The following is a 13,869-nucleotide window of genomic DNA, read 5'->3' as shown; positions in this document are numbered from 1 at the left end:
TTTTATGGGCTGTAAAACAAGTTTGAGGAATGGTATTCACACATCCATCTGTCTCAGATGCAGGTGCGTTAGAATAGGCTATTTGAGTCTTTGAGCAGAAAACCTCACTCACTGATCTTGCTCAGCTTCACAATTTATTAGTACCACTAACATTTCAGTCCTACTGGACCTTGGTCAAGAGTGTTCCATTGACGAAGACACTCTTGATGAAGGTCTAGTAGCGTTAGTGTTACTAATAAATTGTGTAGCTGAGCAAGAGCAGTGAGTGGGATTTTCTGTTCAAAGACTCAAGGGCTGTGAAACAAGAAATTAAGATGATAATACTGCAATAAATTCAAATATATGACACAAATAATACAGCAAAACATCAATCCCATTATGGACAATGGTGGAACCCAATTAAGGACATTTAATCAAGTGTGTACTTAAAGGTCCAGTGTGTAGGATTTAGGGGGATATATTGGCAGAAATGGAGTATAATATTCATAACTATGTTTTCATTAGCTTATTATCACCTAAAAATAAGAATCATTGTGTTTTTGTTGCTTCAGAATGAGCATACAGAGTGGGTCCTCTTCCACAGCGTGCACCATGTTGTTTCTACAGTAGCCCAGATCGGACAAACCAAACACTTGCTCTAGGTAAGGACATTTGTGTTTGAATGTCGGCCCAACAGATTCTCACTCCAATCTTGTCACATATCGACGCTTAGTCATGGACGCTCCACATGGACATATGACGTGCAAGGTACCCTGGGTGTTTTGGTTGTTCTGCCTGTCACATGCATTGTCTGTTTTCACTTCAGTTTTCACAGGAAATTTACAGTTTGCATACAGTTTCTTTCAAAATACACATACTACGTCGGTACAACACCACGAATTGACTTTTTTTTCCCCCTTCAACAACAAACACCCATGGTTAGGTTTAGCCAACACATGCACAGGGTTGGGTTTAGGCAACAAAAGCATGAGGTAGGGTTTAGAAAGAAGTAACAGGGTTTGGCTTTACGATCATATGGAAAGTGAACACCAGCCTCTCAGGTGAAAGGTGATGGTTGCTGGACCCATCCACCACCCCTCTCACCCTACTCAGACTCTTGCCCCCTTAACTTACATTGTTGTCCTGCCACATTTTGATACGGCTGTGTATCATGCTGATGTGAAAGGACAGCGCCGGTAGTCGACATTTTCAGAGTGAGACTGAGTTCGGTTGGCTACCGTAATTCTCCTATATGCTTGGCACACGAGAAATTTCGGTTCTGCAACCTTACTGCTGGAATCATACACACCAGGCATTAAGGTATAATTTTGAGGTACTTTCATTTAACTTGAGTATTTTCATTTTATGCTACTTTATACTGCTCCACTATATTTATGTGACATGTCATAGAGTGCTGCAGGAATGGGTCCTAAAACCCATAAAATGAGTTAGCATTTAAGCACACCTGGTCCCCTCGTCTTGAAGTCAATAGCTTTTTGATAGTAAAGGTTGCTGACCCCTGGTGTATGAGAACTAGTGGCCAATGCAAAAACGCAAATGGCCCTAGCTAGAGCCAGTGTTTAGTTTGTCCGTTCTGGGCTACTGTATAAACAACATGATGAACTCTGTGGAAGAGGACCTGCTCCATATGTAGATATACACTCATTGGCCACTGTATAAGGTACACCTTACTAGTACCAGGTTGGACCCCTTTTGCCGTCAGAACTACCTTAATTCTTCATGGCATAAGTTCAACAAGGTGCTGGAAATATTCCTCAGAGATTTTGGTCCATATTGACATGATAGCATCACACAGTTGCTGCAGATTTGTTGGCTGCACATCCATGATGTGAATCTCCTGTTCCACCACATCCCAAAGCTGCTCTATTGGACCGAGATCTGGTGACTGTGGAAGCCAGTGGAGTACAGTGAACCCACTGTCATGTTCAAGAAACCAGTTTGAGATGATTTGAGCTTTGTGACATGGTGCGTTATCCTGCTGGAAGTAGCCATCAGAAGATGGGTACACTGTGGTCATAAAGGGATGGACACGGTCAGCAACAATACTCAGGTAGGCTGTGGTGTTTAAACCATGCTCAGTTGGTACTAAGGGGCCCAAAGTGTGCCAAGAAAATATCCCCCACACCATTACACCACCACCAGCAGCCTGAACCGCTGATACAAGGCAAGATGTACACACCAAATTCTGACCCTACCATCTGAATGTGGCAGCAGAAATCCAGACTCATCAGACCAGGCAATGTTTTTCCAATCTTCTGTTGTCCAGTTTTGGTGAGCCTGTGTGAACTGTAGCCTCAGTTTCCTGTTGTTAGCTGACAGGAGTGGCACCTGGTGTGGTCTTCTGCTGCTGTAGCCCATCTGCTTCAAGGTTGGACGTGTTGTTGGTTCAGGGATGGTCTTCTGCAGACCTTCGTTGTAACCCGTCATTATTTGAGTTACTGTTGCCTTTCTATCATCTTGAACCAGTCTGGTCATTCTCCTCTGACCTCTGGCATCAACAAGACATTTTCACCCAGAGAACTGCTGCTCACTGGATATTTTCTCTTTTTCGGACCATCCTCTGTAAACCCTAGAGATAGTTGTGTGTGAAAATCCTAGTAGATCAGCAGGTTGTGAAATACTCAGACCAGCCCGCCTGGCACCAACAACCATGTCACGTTCAAAGTCACTTAAATCACCTTTTTTCCCCATTCTGATGCTTGGCTTGAACTTCAGCAGGTTGTCTTCATCATGTCTTCATGCCTAAATGCACTGAGTTGCTGCCACGTAATTGGTGTTAACAAGCAGTTGAACAGGTGTACCTAATTAAGTGGCTGGTGAGTGTAAATGCCCTATTTTAAGGTAACAAAAACACAATGATTCTTAGCTCCAGGTCTTTTCTGCCAATAGACCCCCTAAATCCTGCACACTGGACCTTTAATTTTTTTTCTTTTACACAGTAAAAGATGTGAATGTTTCTTCCACTACTGCTGTTGTAGTATGAATGTTACTGTAATCTCATGCTGATAGTAAAATTAAAAAAGGACACCATACAGTGTCATTTTAATGTCCTTTACAGCCACAGTGCTACTGAAAGTCCATTCTGAATATCCTCCACTATTTATCTATTTATTTACTGCAGTTGGGGGTCACATGCACACACTATTAAGAGTCCTTTTCCTGTCCTGCGCAGCTGCGCAATTATTTCCACTATGCACTCCCAGCAGAGCTATCTCCCAAATTACATGTATCTTGTTGTGGAAAATACATGACATTTGGCGATGCAACATCATGGGAAAACAATGAAAGACTGTGCACATGATGCCAGTGCTTCCAGTTTTGGCAGAACAGAAGAGGCTGAGGAGTCATCCAACTAATTACTGAACACTTGTTATGCTGCGCTTGAAGCAGATTCAAGCAGCTATTGATCACTTGTGGCAGAACAGTATATCCAATATGAAGATAGTTTACACAGTCAGTGTAAGTGAAACATCTTGTTAATGACTGCTGATTGTGGAATTCGGCTATAATTAATTTAAATATATGTAAAGCGGCTTGTGTTCCATTGCTCATGGTGTTTTCCTTTTCATCAGGATAAAGTTTTAATGTGGTTTTGGCTTGAAAGCAGCATCTATTATCTCTCGAAGCAAGGGGGAGGGTACTGCAATCCACATCCATCATAATAATTATCATCAATATTTCAGTGTCATTCTCACCAAAGCATCAGCGAGCGAGGGAGGGATTTTCAAAGACAAAGCTGTCTGCGATGACAAAAGGCTTCAACACGACTGTAAGAGCGATTTGTAGAAGTTCAATTTTTCTAAATCCTCTTCCACCATGTGGGCCGTGCAGTTATGGGAGGCTGCTGCTGCTATTGTTTCACGTCCATCTGTCTTTGGTGGTGGATATTGCCAGTGATTTACAGTGATTGATTTTTCGCAGGATTCCTCACGAAAAGCACCATTATGCGTCTCATTTCATATTGATCCTTCTCCATTTACAGTCAATTGTTATTTTAGTGGCTGCCTACGTTATGAAGTCAGTACTTTAAGTCCACACTGGCTCAGATCCTCCAACACATTCTAGCAACACACTTAAATGCAGAAACATGTGAATTAAAGCACATTTTTACTGATTTTCTTTATTGCGCAAGACAGTTCTGAGGGGAAAATTTTGTGAAATCAGAGGAGCCTTTTACACACACAGTATGTTGCAGACTGTAAAGCAGGCTGTCTGTCTCTGATGTGTTTGTGTGGAGGGGTTGGAAAATGGGCGAGAGTGGGGAGAGAAAGAGGGAGGGAGGGTGGGCAGGCGGGAGGGTGAGGAGGAAAAGATGCATAAATAGAGAAGGGGAGGAGGTTGTGGCTGAACACTGACAGCTCTTAACAGTTTCCTAATCTGCCACTTCTGTATTGTGTTCCTCCCCAGCTGGAGACACTTCATGCTGTAGCCACGGTGGCACAGCAGAATGAAACGGCGTTCGATTCAAATCATTCAGCAAATAAAAAAAGACCCAAACATAATAAATGCATTCAACGTCGTGTCACATGTACATGTTTCATGTGTCATCACCTATCATCAGCCGTCTGCATCCTCATTAATCACTTCATTAAACAATTATATGTGTCAACCTGGCTTCATTAGGCAAATCAAAGGTGTTCGTTGATGCATTTTTTTCCAAACTGATTAATTCAAACGACTCCCCAACCCAGGAAACAACATCAGAGAAGTAAACAGGGAGTAAGTGAAGTGCGGAAGTTCCCCATCATGTTTCTCTCCGGCATCAGATTTTCAGGACAGATCTTCCTCGCAGGGGATGACAGCACAGCAGAGAGGATGAGAAAGTTGTGACTTAATGCCTTCTGTGACCGAATTTCTCTCAACTGTCTGAACACCAAAAAAATACCAGTACAAACAGACAGTAAATAAATGTAAGTTTTCAATGTAATTCAACAGTTTAATCAGTTGCAACGCACAAACTTGTGTCGCAAAAGTGGTTATTTTTCTTTCTGCAGAACAGACATACTAACAGCATAATGGTCAGTGGGTAGAATCCCCTTCATGCACCATTTAGTCACATAAAGACCTTTTTTATCTCACCAGAACACAGTGGTAATCACAAAGATTTAGCAGGTGGTTCAGTGAGTGCTCACTTGCGCAAACACTATGCAAATGAATGCTACAGGCACAGATGAATTACTCAGGCAGCAGAGCTTCAAATCACAGCTCAGATGAGCTGTTTCTCTCGGTGTTGTTTCTCGTGGTTTTGAGGAGGAAGAGTGATTCAGTACCTACAGTAGTAGCCCCGCGGCTCCAGAGGAAACTGCAACCCAGAACAGCAAGAGCATGATCTGGAGTCAGCTTTCAGCGCCATTGGCTGATTCAGAGCCAGAGAATAATTCATTTGCCCCACACCCAGCTGCAGAGCTGCACAGACTGACAAGAACCACGAATGGACCTGACTGCCATGAGACTAACAGTCACCTGTAATCACATGGCCCGTATCTGTCAGGAGGAAGAAGAGTTGTGAAATTGAATTTATTTTTAGCTGTTAACCTTTTTAAACACGTCTCACTTTGGCAGTAGCATTGAGTGTTTGCAGTTTTTTAACAGCAGCAGTGTAAAAAGTCTTTAAAACTGCAATAACTGACCTTCTGGCCACTAGCGATGGGCCGACTGGTTCTTTAAACACCATCAGTGTTACAGTTTCAGTTCAGAAGAGCAGATCAAACAGACAGGTTTGCAGTTTTCAACAAAAGGCAAGCTTTAATGTAGCTGTTCAAGGTTTTCCCAAAAGGCAGGCAACTCAAAATCCAACAGGGAGCAGAAACAAAATCCAAACAATAAAAAAAACAACCAGGAAAAGACATGAAGACCAGGGACACAGAAGATACGCAGACAGACTGACAAAGAACAAAGGGAAACACACAGGTACGTATACACAAAAGACTAATCACAAAGATGAGACACAGCTAAAGAAGGAAGACGTGGGCAAAAGGAGTGAAACAGGGATTGGCTGACAACAAGTGTGTAGCAGACAAGACTAATACAGAACAGGTGTGAAGGGAAGAGTCAGGGAACAGGCAAGACAACAGGTGTGGCAGAAAACAGGCGGGAAAACACACAAAGGCAGGAAGTAAAATCAGACATGACACATGAGGGGAGAACCTACAAAATAAAACAGGAAGCAGATTAAATATGAGCTAAACAACATGAAACAAGGAACACAAACAGAAAACCCAGGATCATGACAATCAGGTCCTTCAAGGTGAGACATTAAGGCTGCTTTCAGACCTAGAGTTGTCTTGCTTTGGTCCAAATCAGGGACTCATCTTGTTACAAAGTTGCATAATTGCCTAGAGTTGGTTTGTGTTCTCACGGCAGCATTTACAAGTGGACCAGATCAAATGCCTTGTGTGAGAAAGCTGCTCTTGATTGATCAGAATTTCCATGTGGGGAAAATCCAGGAAGTAAACGAAGCGTTGAAGAAGAGTACACTTGCAAGATAAATGTGACACTTTCTAATGTCACAATGGAGGGACAACTACGCAGGTTGATTTTAGCGCTGCTCATCGTGGACTATATTGCTGTCATTGTTCATTTTAGTCAAACCATACAGTTTGAAAACGAGGCACAGCTCCAACTAGAAAACAATGTTTTGATGCATTGGATGTGCTGAATGTGCATATTAAGGCAGTGCAGGAGGAGGTGCACATTAATAATCCTCCAGGACTGTAACATGCTCATGTTTAACTCAAACAATGTGTCATGTGACTGCAGTTGGTTCAGATCGAGGTCGGAACACGTTCTCACCACAAACGAACTGCACCAGAGTTTGTTCGTAACTGGCCACCTCTTCAAGAAGGTCTGGGTTAAGTCCGGTTGTTTTGGTGCACAGCTGAGTGTGATTGCTGTGTCCACACCTGCCCAAATGAACCGCACTTAGGGGGCAAACAAACTTGAGTTCCATTGAATTGAACCAAACAGGGCAGGTGTGAAAGCACCTTAAAATGCTTCCATGTTGTTTCTGCATCACAACTTAAAGCTCATGAACTCACCAAAGTCAGAAGAACGACCAGTGTTGGGCAAGCTACTTGGAAAATGTAGTGAGCTAAACTACCAGTTACTCTACATCAAAATGGAGCATCACAACATTCAAGCTAAGAATTCATCTTAAGCTCCTTCTCCCTGTATACAAAGTGGAAACCGAGCTACATTGCTAACTATTTGCCTCCAAGAACACTGCGATCATCTGCTGCTGGTTTACTGGAGGTTCCCAACAACAGCCAGACGAAAATTGGGGGTGCAGCCTTTGTCATTTACGCCCCAAAGTTATGGAACACACTACCTGCAGATATCAGGAAAACTAGCTCGCTAAATATTTTTTAAAAAGAAAGCTAAAAATGTATCTGTTCACTTTAGCCTTTAACTAGCTCTGACTTCCTGATGCAGGTCTGAAACTCTTTCTTTTTACACTTTTACTTTCTATTTACGCTTCACACTGCTGCAACTCTTTAAATCATATTTGATTTTATGATTTATAGTTTTACAATTCCATGATTTTTATGAAACAGCTCTATTTTGTGTCCATAGTGTTTTGTATTTTATTCTATTTTATTTAAAATTATAATTCAAACCTGTGTGATGATATAACCATTGGCTTGGCTTTCTGGTGTAATGCGTGAGAGGTAAAAAAAAAAAAAAAGTGTGACCTCTCTGTCACCCATGCATGATGAGGCCATCTGTTGCACCTGTGCCTCGTATACGCTTTACCTGCCACACTAACCTACATTACCAACTGTGGTAGGCTTTATATAGGCTATAAAAATAAAAAAAAAATGAATAAATAAAAAGGCAGACCTATGATTATTGGCTCCTGTTAAAATGGAGAGATACAGCCATGTGAAAGAGAACATGGATGCATTACGAAACACTGCTGATCCAGCCTCAGTGAAACTATCACAAAAAAAATTACAGTTAAGGATTTATTGTACAAAAATGAAAAACGTGCTGCAGAGCATATGTGTATTTTGAAAGAGTAACTGAGGCTGAGTTATGTGGCAGTGCACACTGCAGTACAGTGGTTAGCTAATGCTCATATTCTGCATCATATTCACAGCTTGAGCTTGATTCCCACCTAGCATGTCCTTGAAAATATTTCATACCTGCCGCAGCACTCATCCATTCTCATTCTGCTCACTCCATCACATTTATTCACCCATTACTGGCAAATGCATCCAGCAAACAATTTCAGAGCGCGCTCACACCCCAGAGGAGGTGCTTTCATCACAGAGATACTTTGTGCATCAGCTTTTAGCTTTATCACAATATGAAGAGAATAAATAAGCTGACATTAAAGATCATTAAAGAACAAAGAGTGTCAAATTGGTCGGAGATATGTGTCTTGTCTTTCTTGGTCATTGCAGAAAGTTAAAGTAACTCAAGTCCATACTTGCATTTATTTAAATTTATTTTTATATAGGGAATTTACATGCAAGGTAAAGGTTTGTCACAAAAAACTGAGCAAAATATGCCTCTGCACTGCTGCAATCATGCACTCACTTGCATACTGCAGGGAAAGCAAAATATTTCAAGTCTCGTATCGTCCATCAGTCTAAATGCATTTGTGGTAAGCAGTAAAGAGCAGCTTGACTTCGCTGGTCTTTCTTGGCAAGTGTTTTGCCTTCAGCTGCTCATGAAGCATTAGTCTTGACTGTTGGTCAGATGTGGGTTGTGTGTGAACTCATCAGCGTTAAGAGAACAAAACCAAAATTGACTCATGAAAGGAAAAAAAAGCTCCATCTGATGCTGATAAAAGTTTGTCTTCTCTCCTTTTAATATTTGTCATTTTCCTTTGGACTCTCTATTAACGTCTCCCCACGTTGGTGGATAAAAGCATGTCTGGCAAACAGATAAATTTAGATTTATCGTGCACTCAATTATAAGAAAACTCCTTGATCCAATAGTCTATGAATACTTTATTCCAACACAGCCTTCTTTCTGGGCAGTGCAGCAGAGCCACAGGACATAGAATAAAATCTCAGGGTCATGATATCACATACACTGCATACCAAGACCTTCTTAATAAAAGGCTGGGTTCAAAGATGAACTTTAATGGCAGATGACATTTAAACTCCCGATGACACTGAACCACTGTGACGTCTTGTGCGAGTCAAGTCATCCAAACCAGGTCAGAAGAATATCTGGTACACAATCACAGAACAACTGCAGCAAATCTTACTAACTGATTTGTCTTTCTCATTTTGTAAGCAGAGTGTGAATTATGCAGCTTTCTGGTTTTTAAAACAGAGTGAACTTCTGTAAATGCATGAAGTGGATAATTAAGTGTAATTATAAGAGTAAATTATGATGTAAAATGTAATGGGCTGCTAAATGTAGAGGAAATATAGAGACGAGCCTGAGAGACTGTCATTTTTGTTAAATGTGTTGATTTTAAACATCACTGATTTCCAGAGGAAAGGGCTGCTGCACTTAAACCCCCAAAATGTTTTATTCATCATATTTTTAATCATTACCGAAAACCTAAGTCTTAGCTGTGTTAATTTTCGTGTTTGCCTGTTGCCAGATTTTTGGGCATTCAGCTGACCTGCTAAAATACTAATAAACATCATGTTTCATGCAAAAACATTTCATGGTTCCAGCTTCTCAAATATGAGAATTTGCTGTTTTTTCTTTCAGTTATTTTGATTTATTAAATTGATTAATGTGGAACCACTGGTGTTACAACCTGTATGTAAATGTATAATCATTGGGAAATTAAATTTAATTTTATTTTTGTATTATTTAATGAAATTTAATTTAAATTTAATTTAATTCATTTTTATTTAAATTTTATTTTATTTACATTTAATTTAATTCATTTTTATTTAAATTTTATTTTATTCTATTTTATCATTTTTTGAATTTAATTTGTTTTTACTTAAATTTTATTTTATTTTATTTCATTTAATTTCATTGTGCTATGGGCACACACGAGTTCTGTCCTTGATAAAGTCTGAATTTAATTATTTTTTTCTGCAGAGAGGACTTTAATTTTTATTTTCTTGATTACACTTAAGTAACATTTTCAATGCAGGGCCTTTAGTAACAGAGTATTTTTAAAAAGATAAGGTAAGGTAAGGTAAGGTAAGGTAAGGTAAGGTAAGATGACGTGACGTGACGTGAGGTGAGGTGAGGTGAGGTGAGGTGAGGCAAGGCAAGGCGAGGCAAGATGAATATTCGAGATAAGATAAGGTAGAACTTTATTCATGTAAAGTGAAATTGCTCTGCAATACAAACCTTGAGGAGAACAGATACAAAAAGTGCACTATACAAGGAATAAAATAGCAATAAAAGCAAATACATTGCAAATATAACAAAATATAGACCAACTAGCAAGACTAGGCAACTAGACAATAGCAAAGTTCAAATAAGGTGAGATCCCATACATACAGTGATGAAAACAGGTCACCAGTATAGCTGATATATAAAGCAGGGCTGCTTATAAATCTGTTGGTACGGTGTGGTATTAATACTTTCACTTAAGTAAAGTGTCTGCTGCATCTATCACTGCGTGTAGTTCTCTCCAGGAAACTTTCAAGTAAATTATTAGGATATTATGCACCCTTGAAATAAACTTTTGTGCTGTTTTGTTGTTGCCCACAAGATCATCAACGTTCACAAATAAACCAGGAGAATCGTGGGAGGCTCTTGGTTCCTCTGCCAAATAAAAAAAGAAGAAGAAAGAAACATGTTTGTAGTAGGCCAATACTTTGAATATAAACCAGGCTGTGTTTGATTCATTGTGTGTTTTTCACTGCAAGTGTCACCGGTGCAGCTGACACACGCAGAACTGTAAGATCGCTGATGTAAGATTGTTTGTGCATTGTTGTCATCTTCACACATCCTGGCGTATCCCAGGGTCACCAGTTGGACACAAGCTGATAATGACCAATACACGCTATCAGCGTACATCGGCAGAGTGTCCGTGAAGAAGTCGATTTTGAGAAGTGACAGCACATAAAGACAGATTTGATTATAATCCTCATCAGGTAGAGCTCATATCTCCCCCTCCTACAGCAATCACTGCCATCTGGGCTGGAAAATAGATTGATGGCTACAGAGCATAAACAAGCCTGCTGGCAGCCAGCCACCAGCCATCATGCTGAACTTGGCGTGCGGAGACGATTCCTTCACTTTATACCTATAACCCCCCCACTTCTTATCACTTCACAGCTTGCGGCCTAATTGACTTCAGGCTTACACGTATGTGGGCTAAACTTCGAATCATCTGTGGAGATATTACTCACTCCGACAGCACTGTATTACCGAGCAAGTGGCAGTGTATAAAATAAAGTAAAGAAACTCCTGTGTGTGTTTTAGAAGTCTCTTTTTTTGTACTTTTTACTGCTGTGAATTTTGCCAAATGGAATAAATATTTCCAGGCTGTTTTAAATTCAACATTTTCTCTTCCCTTTCGCTGATTTCTTTGTTGCTTGCATCACAATTTGTATATATTTCTCATCCAACCCTAAGAAGAAAAACAGAAAACTGTTCGTCTTGAACAATTATCAATCTTATTTCTGATTTACAAGCTGAGACGATAATAAAAGCTGCACCGTGTCTTTGTAAGCTTTTCAGGTGCATCACCATGGAGACACGGCTGCACAAGGTCACCTGGCTTACACAAGTGTATTTGTGTGTGCTTCTGAGTGTGTGTTTAACTCTGCAGAGACTCCGAGACGCCACAAAAGAAGTAATCCACAGTTTGATGATGGCGTATTGAATGTGTGGCGTTCAGGTTCTGTTATTATTTGGGTCTATCATCACGGCAGGACTGTTGTGATCCCTCGGGCGACATCGCTTTTTCTTTGCTCATTGATGCAGTGTGCCAGTTGCCAGCACTCTTTTTTAGGAACACACCAGAGTGACAGAGCAAATTATTATGCTCACCACTGCATCGACTGTTTCATCAAAGGGTCACTGTTCAAGGTCATGGTGACCCACTGCTTTAAAAAAAGTGCTTGCATAGAAATGTATCCCAATACCTCAGTGTGAACTTCTGGGGAAAATAGTTGAGTCCAGAGCAGTGGTTGGTTTGCATTTATATTGTTCTTTGTTTCAGATGACATTTACACTTGAAGATAATATGGGTGACAGCCTACTTTTGTTATTGTCAACAAATCTCTTGAGAAAAATAGAACAAAACCAACAATATGCTCATCCTTCTCTCACTACTCTCCAGCTTGTCATTTTTTAAGATGCTACAATCTATCTCACACTAACACTGGATTGAATTACTGTGGACATACTCACACAAACTGACAAACCACAGAGCGTTATTGTACAACTCTGCAGTTCATTGTTTAATAACTGAGATAAGATTAAGAAGAGTTTTATTTTGGTGAAAATTTCAGTAAAAATCCCATCATAAACTTTAATAAACGTGTAATTCAAGTGGCCTGAGTGCAAACCTCTGACCCTCCTATTGGCTCTGAGTTCAGGCTTTAGAAAATCTAGCTTGTGATGTAAGTCTTTGGCCAATCACAGGCGATTTCAGAGAGCAGACGTTCCTATTGGCTGTTTTACAAATGCAGATGTGCACTCATGTGCCTTCAGATGGTGAAAGCCTGAGTAAATGGTGGAAAATAGTGCGGAGAAAAACCGCTATTTCAGCATGGCAACAAGTGCCTAAAAAGGAAGACGAACTTCGAAAAGAGAGTCTGACAGTAAATGAAATAAATATGTCAATATCAAAGAAGCTTTTCAGATATGAAGGGAAAATGTCTGCGAACCGAAGCTAAAAGCTCACAGCTTTGGCTTCAAGTTTACGTATATGTAGCTAACACTGGCGAGAGCCTCGAATCTCAGTGTGTGTTATGAAAGCTTTATTGGTAGTTTAATAAATGTCTTGTAGATGTGGGTGTGGTTTATGGAGGTGGTAGGAGGCAGGGTCTGCACTGACGTCACACCTGGGGATTGGTGGTATTGACTCATTAGCCGTTATTAGCCGCACCTGGAGGGAGAGCCACGGAGGCCTTTGAGCAGAGCGGGCACGCCACAAGGGAGACGCCGGAGGCAAGGCATTCTGAAGACGAAAGAGACTGAGAAAGCGTTTGACACTCCATCATAAATGTATCATATCCATGTAAATACACATTCACTCTGAACAACCACGAACCACAGAGCTAGCTGGCCGATTGGTCCGACGAAAGGACGCTCGAAGGGTGTCCAGTGGAGTCGTCCAGTCTGAGTGAGCTGGTCGTGAGAGGCAAGCTCGCCAACCAGGCAGCGAGTCAACCACACACACACCCCAGATAGGAAAAGTCACACTCACCCATGGAAGTCCGAGTACATTTCTGGGATTTGGGATTGGGCCTAAGTTACGGGCTTGCAAGCCTTAGTTCATGAGATTTCACAAGCCAGGTTTAGCATAGCAGCGGACAGCCCTAAATCCCTGCTGTGGCTGTCTGGTAGGAGGGGCTTAGGACAAAGAGGTGAAAGCAGGAGGAGGGTGTGTTTTCAAATTCTGTTGTTTTATGCCTTTTCCAGATTTCTGCCTACCCTGGCTTTAACTTCTGGCCCACAACTTTATGCTCTAATAGTGACATATTTTCAATGACAAAACTTTTTCAATGATAAAACACACTGTACACTATTTGCTCAACACCAAACAGACAGACGGCTGGTGAGTTAGACAATAGTGATCAACAATGATGCTTTATGGCACAGAGAAGTAAGTTACAGGCGATCAGTTATGGGGACACAGTCAGTACTTGTTCGGAGGATCAATTCATTTTTGGTTTAGTTGGTCTTTTTGTGGTATTTGTTGACAAGAACAATGTACGACCTCCCCAGACATTTATTCATTTTTGTTTTAAGTCACAACAC

The 13,869-nt window shown here is 40.8% G+C and overlaps 1 long non-coding RNA gene across 1 annotated transcript in view; it reads right to left on the bottom strand.

The window, feature by feature from the left end:
* Positions 1-10,392: 10,392 nt before the first annotated feature.
* LOC125901024 (uncharacterized) overlaps positions 10,393-13,869 on the bottom strand; it is a 24,877-nt gene continuing 21,400 nt past the window's right edge. Inside the window, exon 4 of the long non-coding RNA XR_007450925.1 lies at positions 10,393-10,698. This is a non-coding gene — a long non-coding RNA (uncharacterized LOC125901024). The remainder of the gene's footprint in view (positions 10,699-13,869) is intronic.

The sequence above is a fragment of the Epinephelus fuscoguttatus genome, linkage group LG14 (assembly GCF_011397635.1).
Source record: "Epinephelus fuscoguttatus linkage group LG14, E.fuscoguttatus.final_Chr_v1".
NCBI lineage: Eukaryota > Metazoa > Chordata > Actinopteri > Perciformes > Serranidae > Epinephelus > Epinephelus fuscoguttatus.
This window is presented reverse-complemented; position numbering and strand designations above follow the sequence as displayed.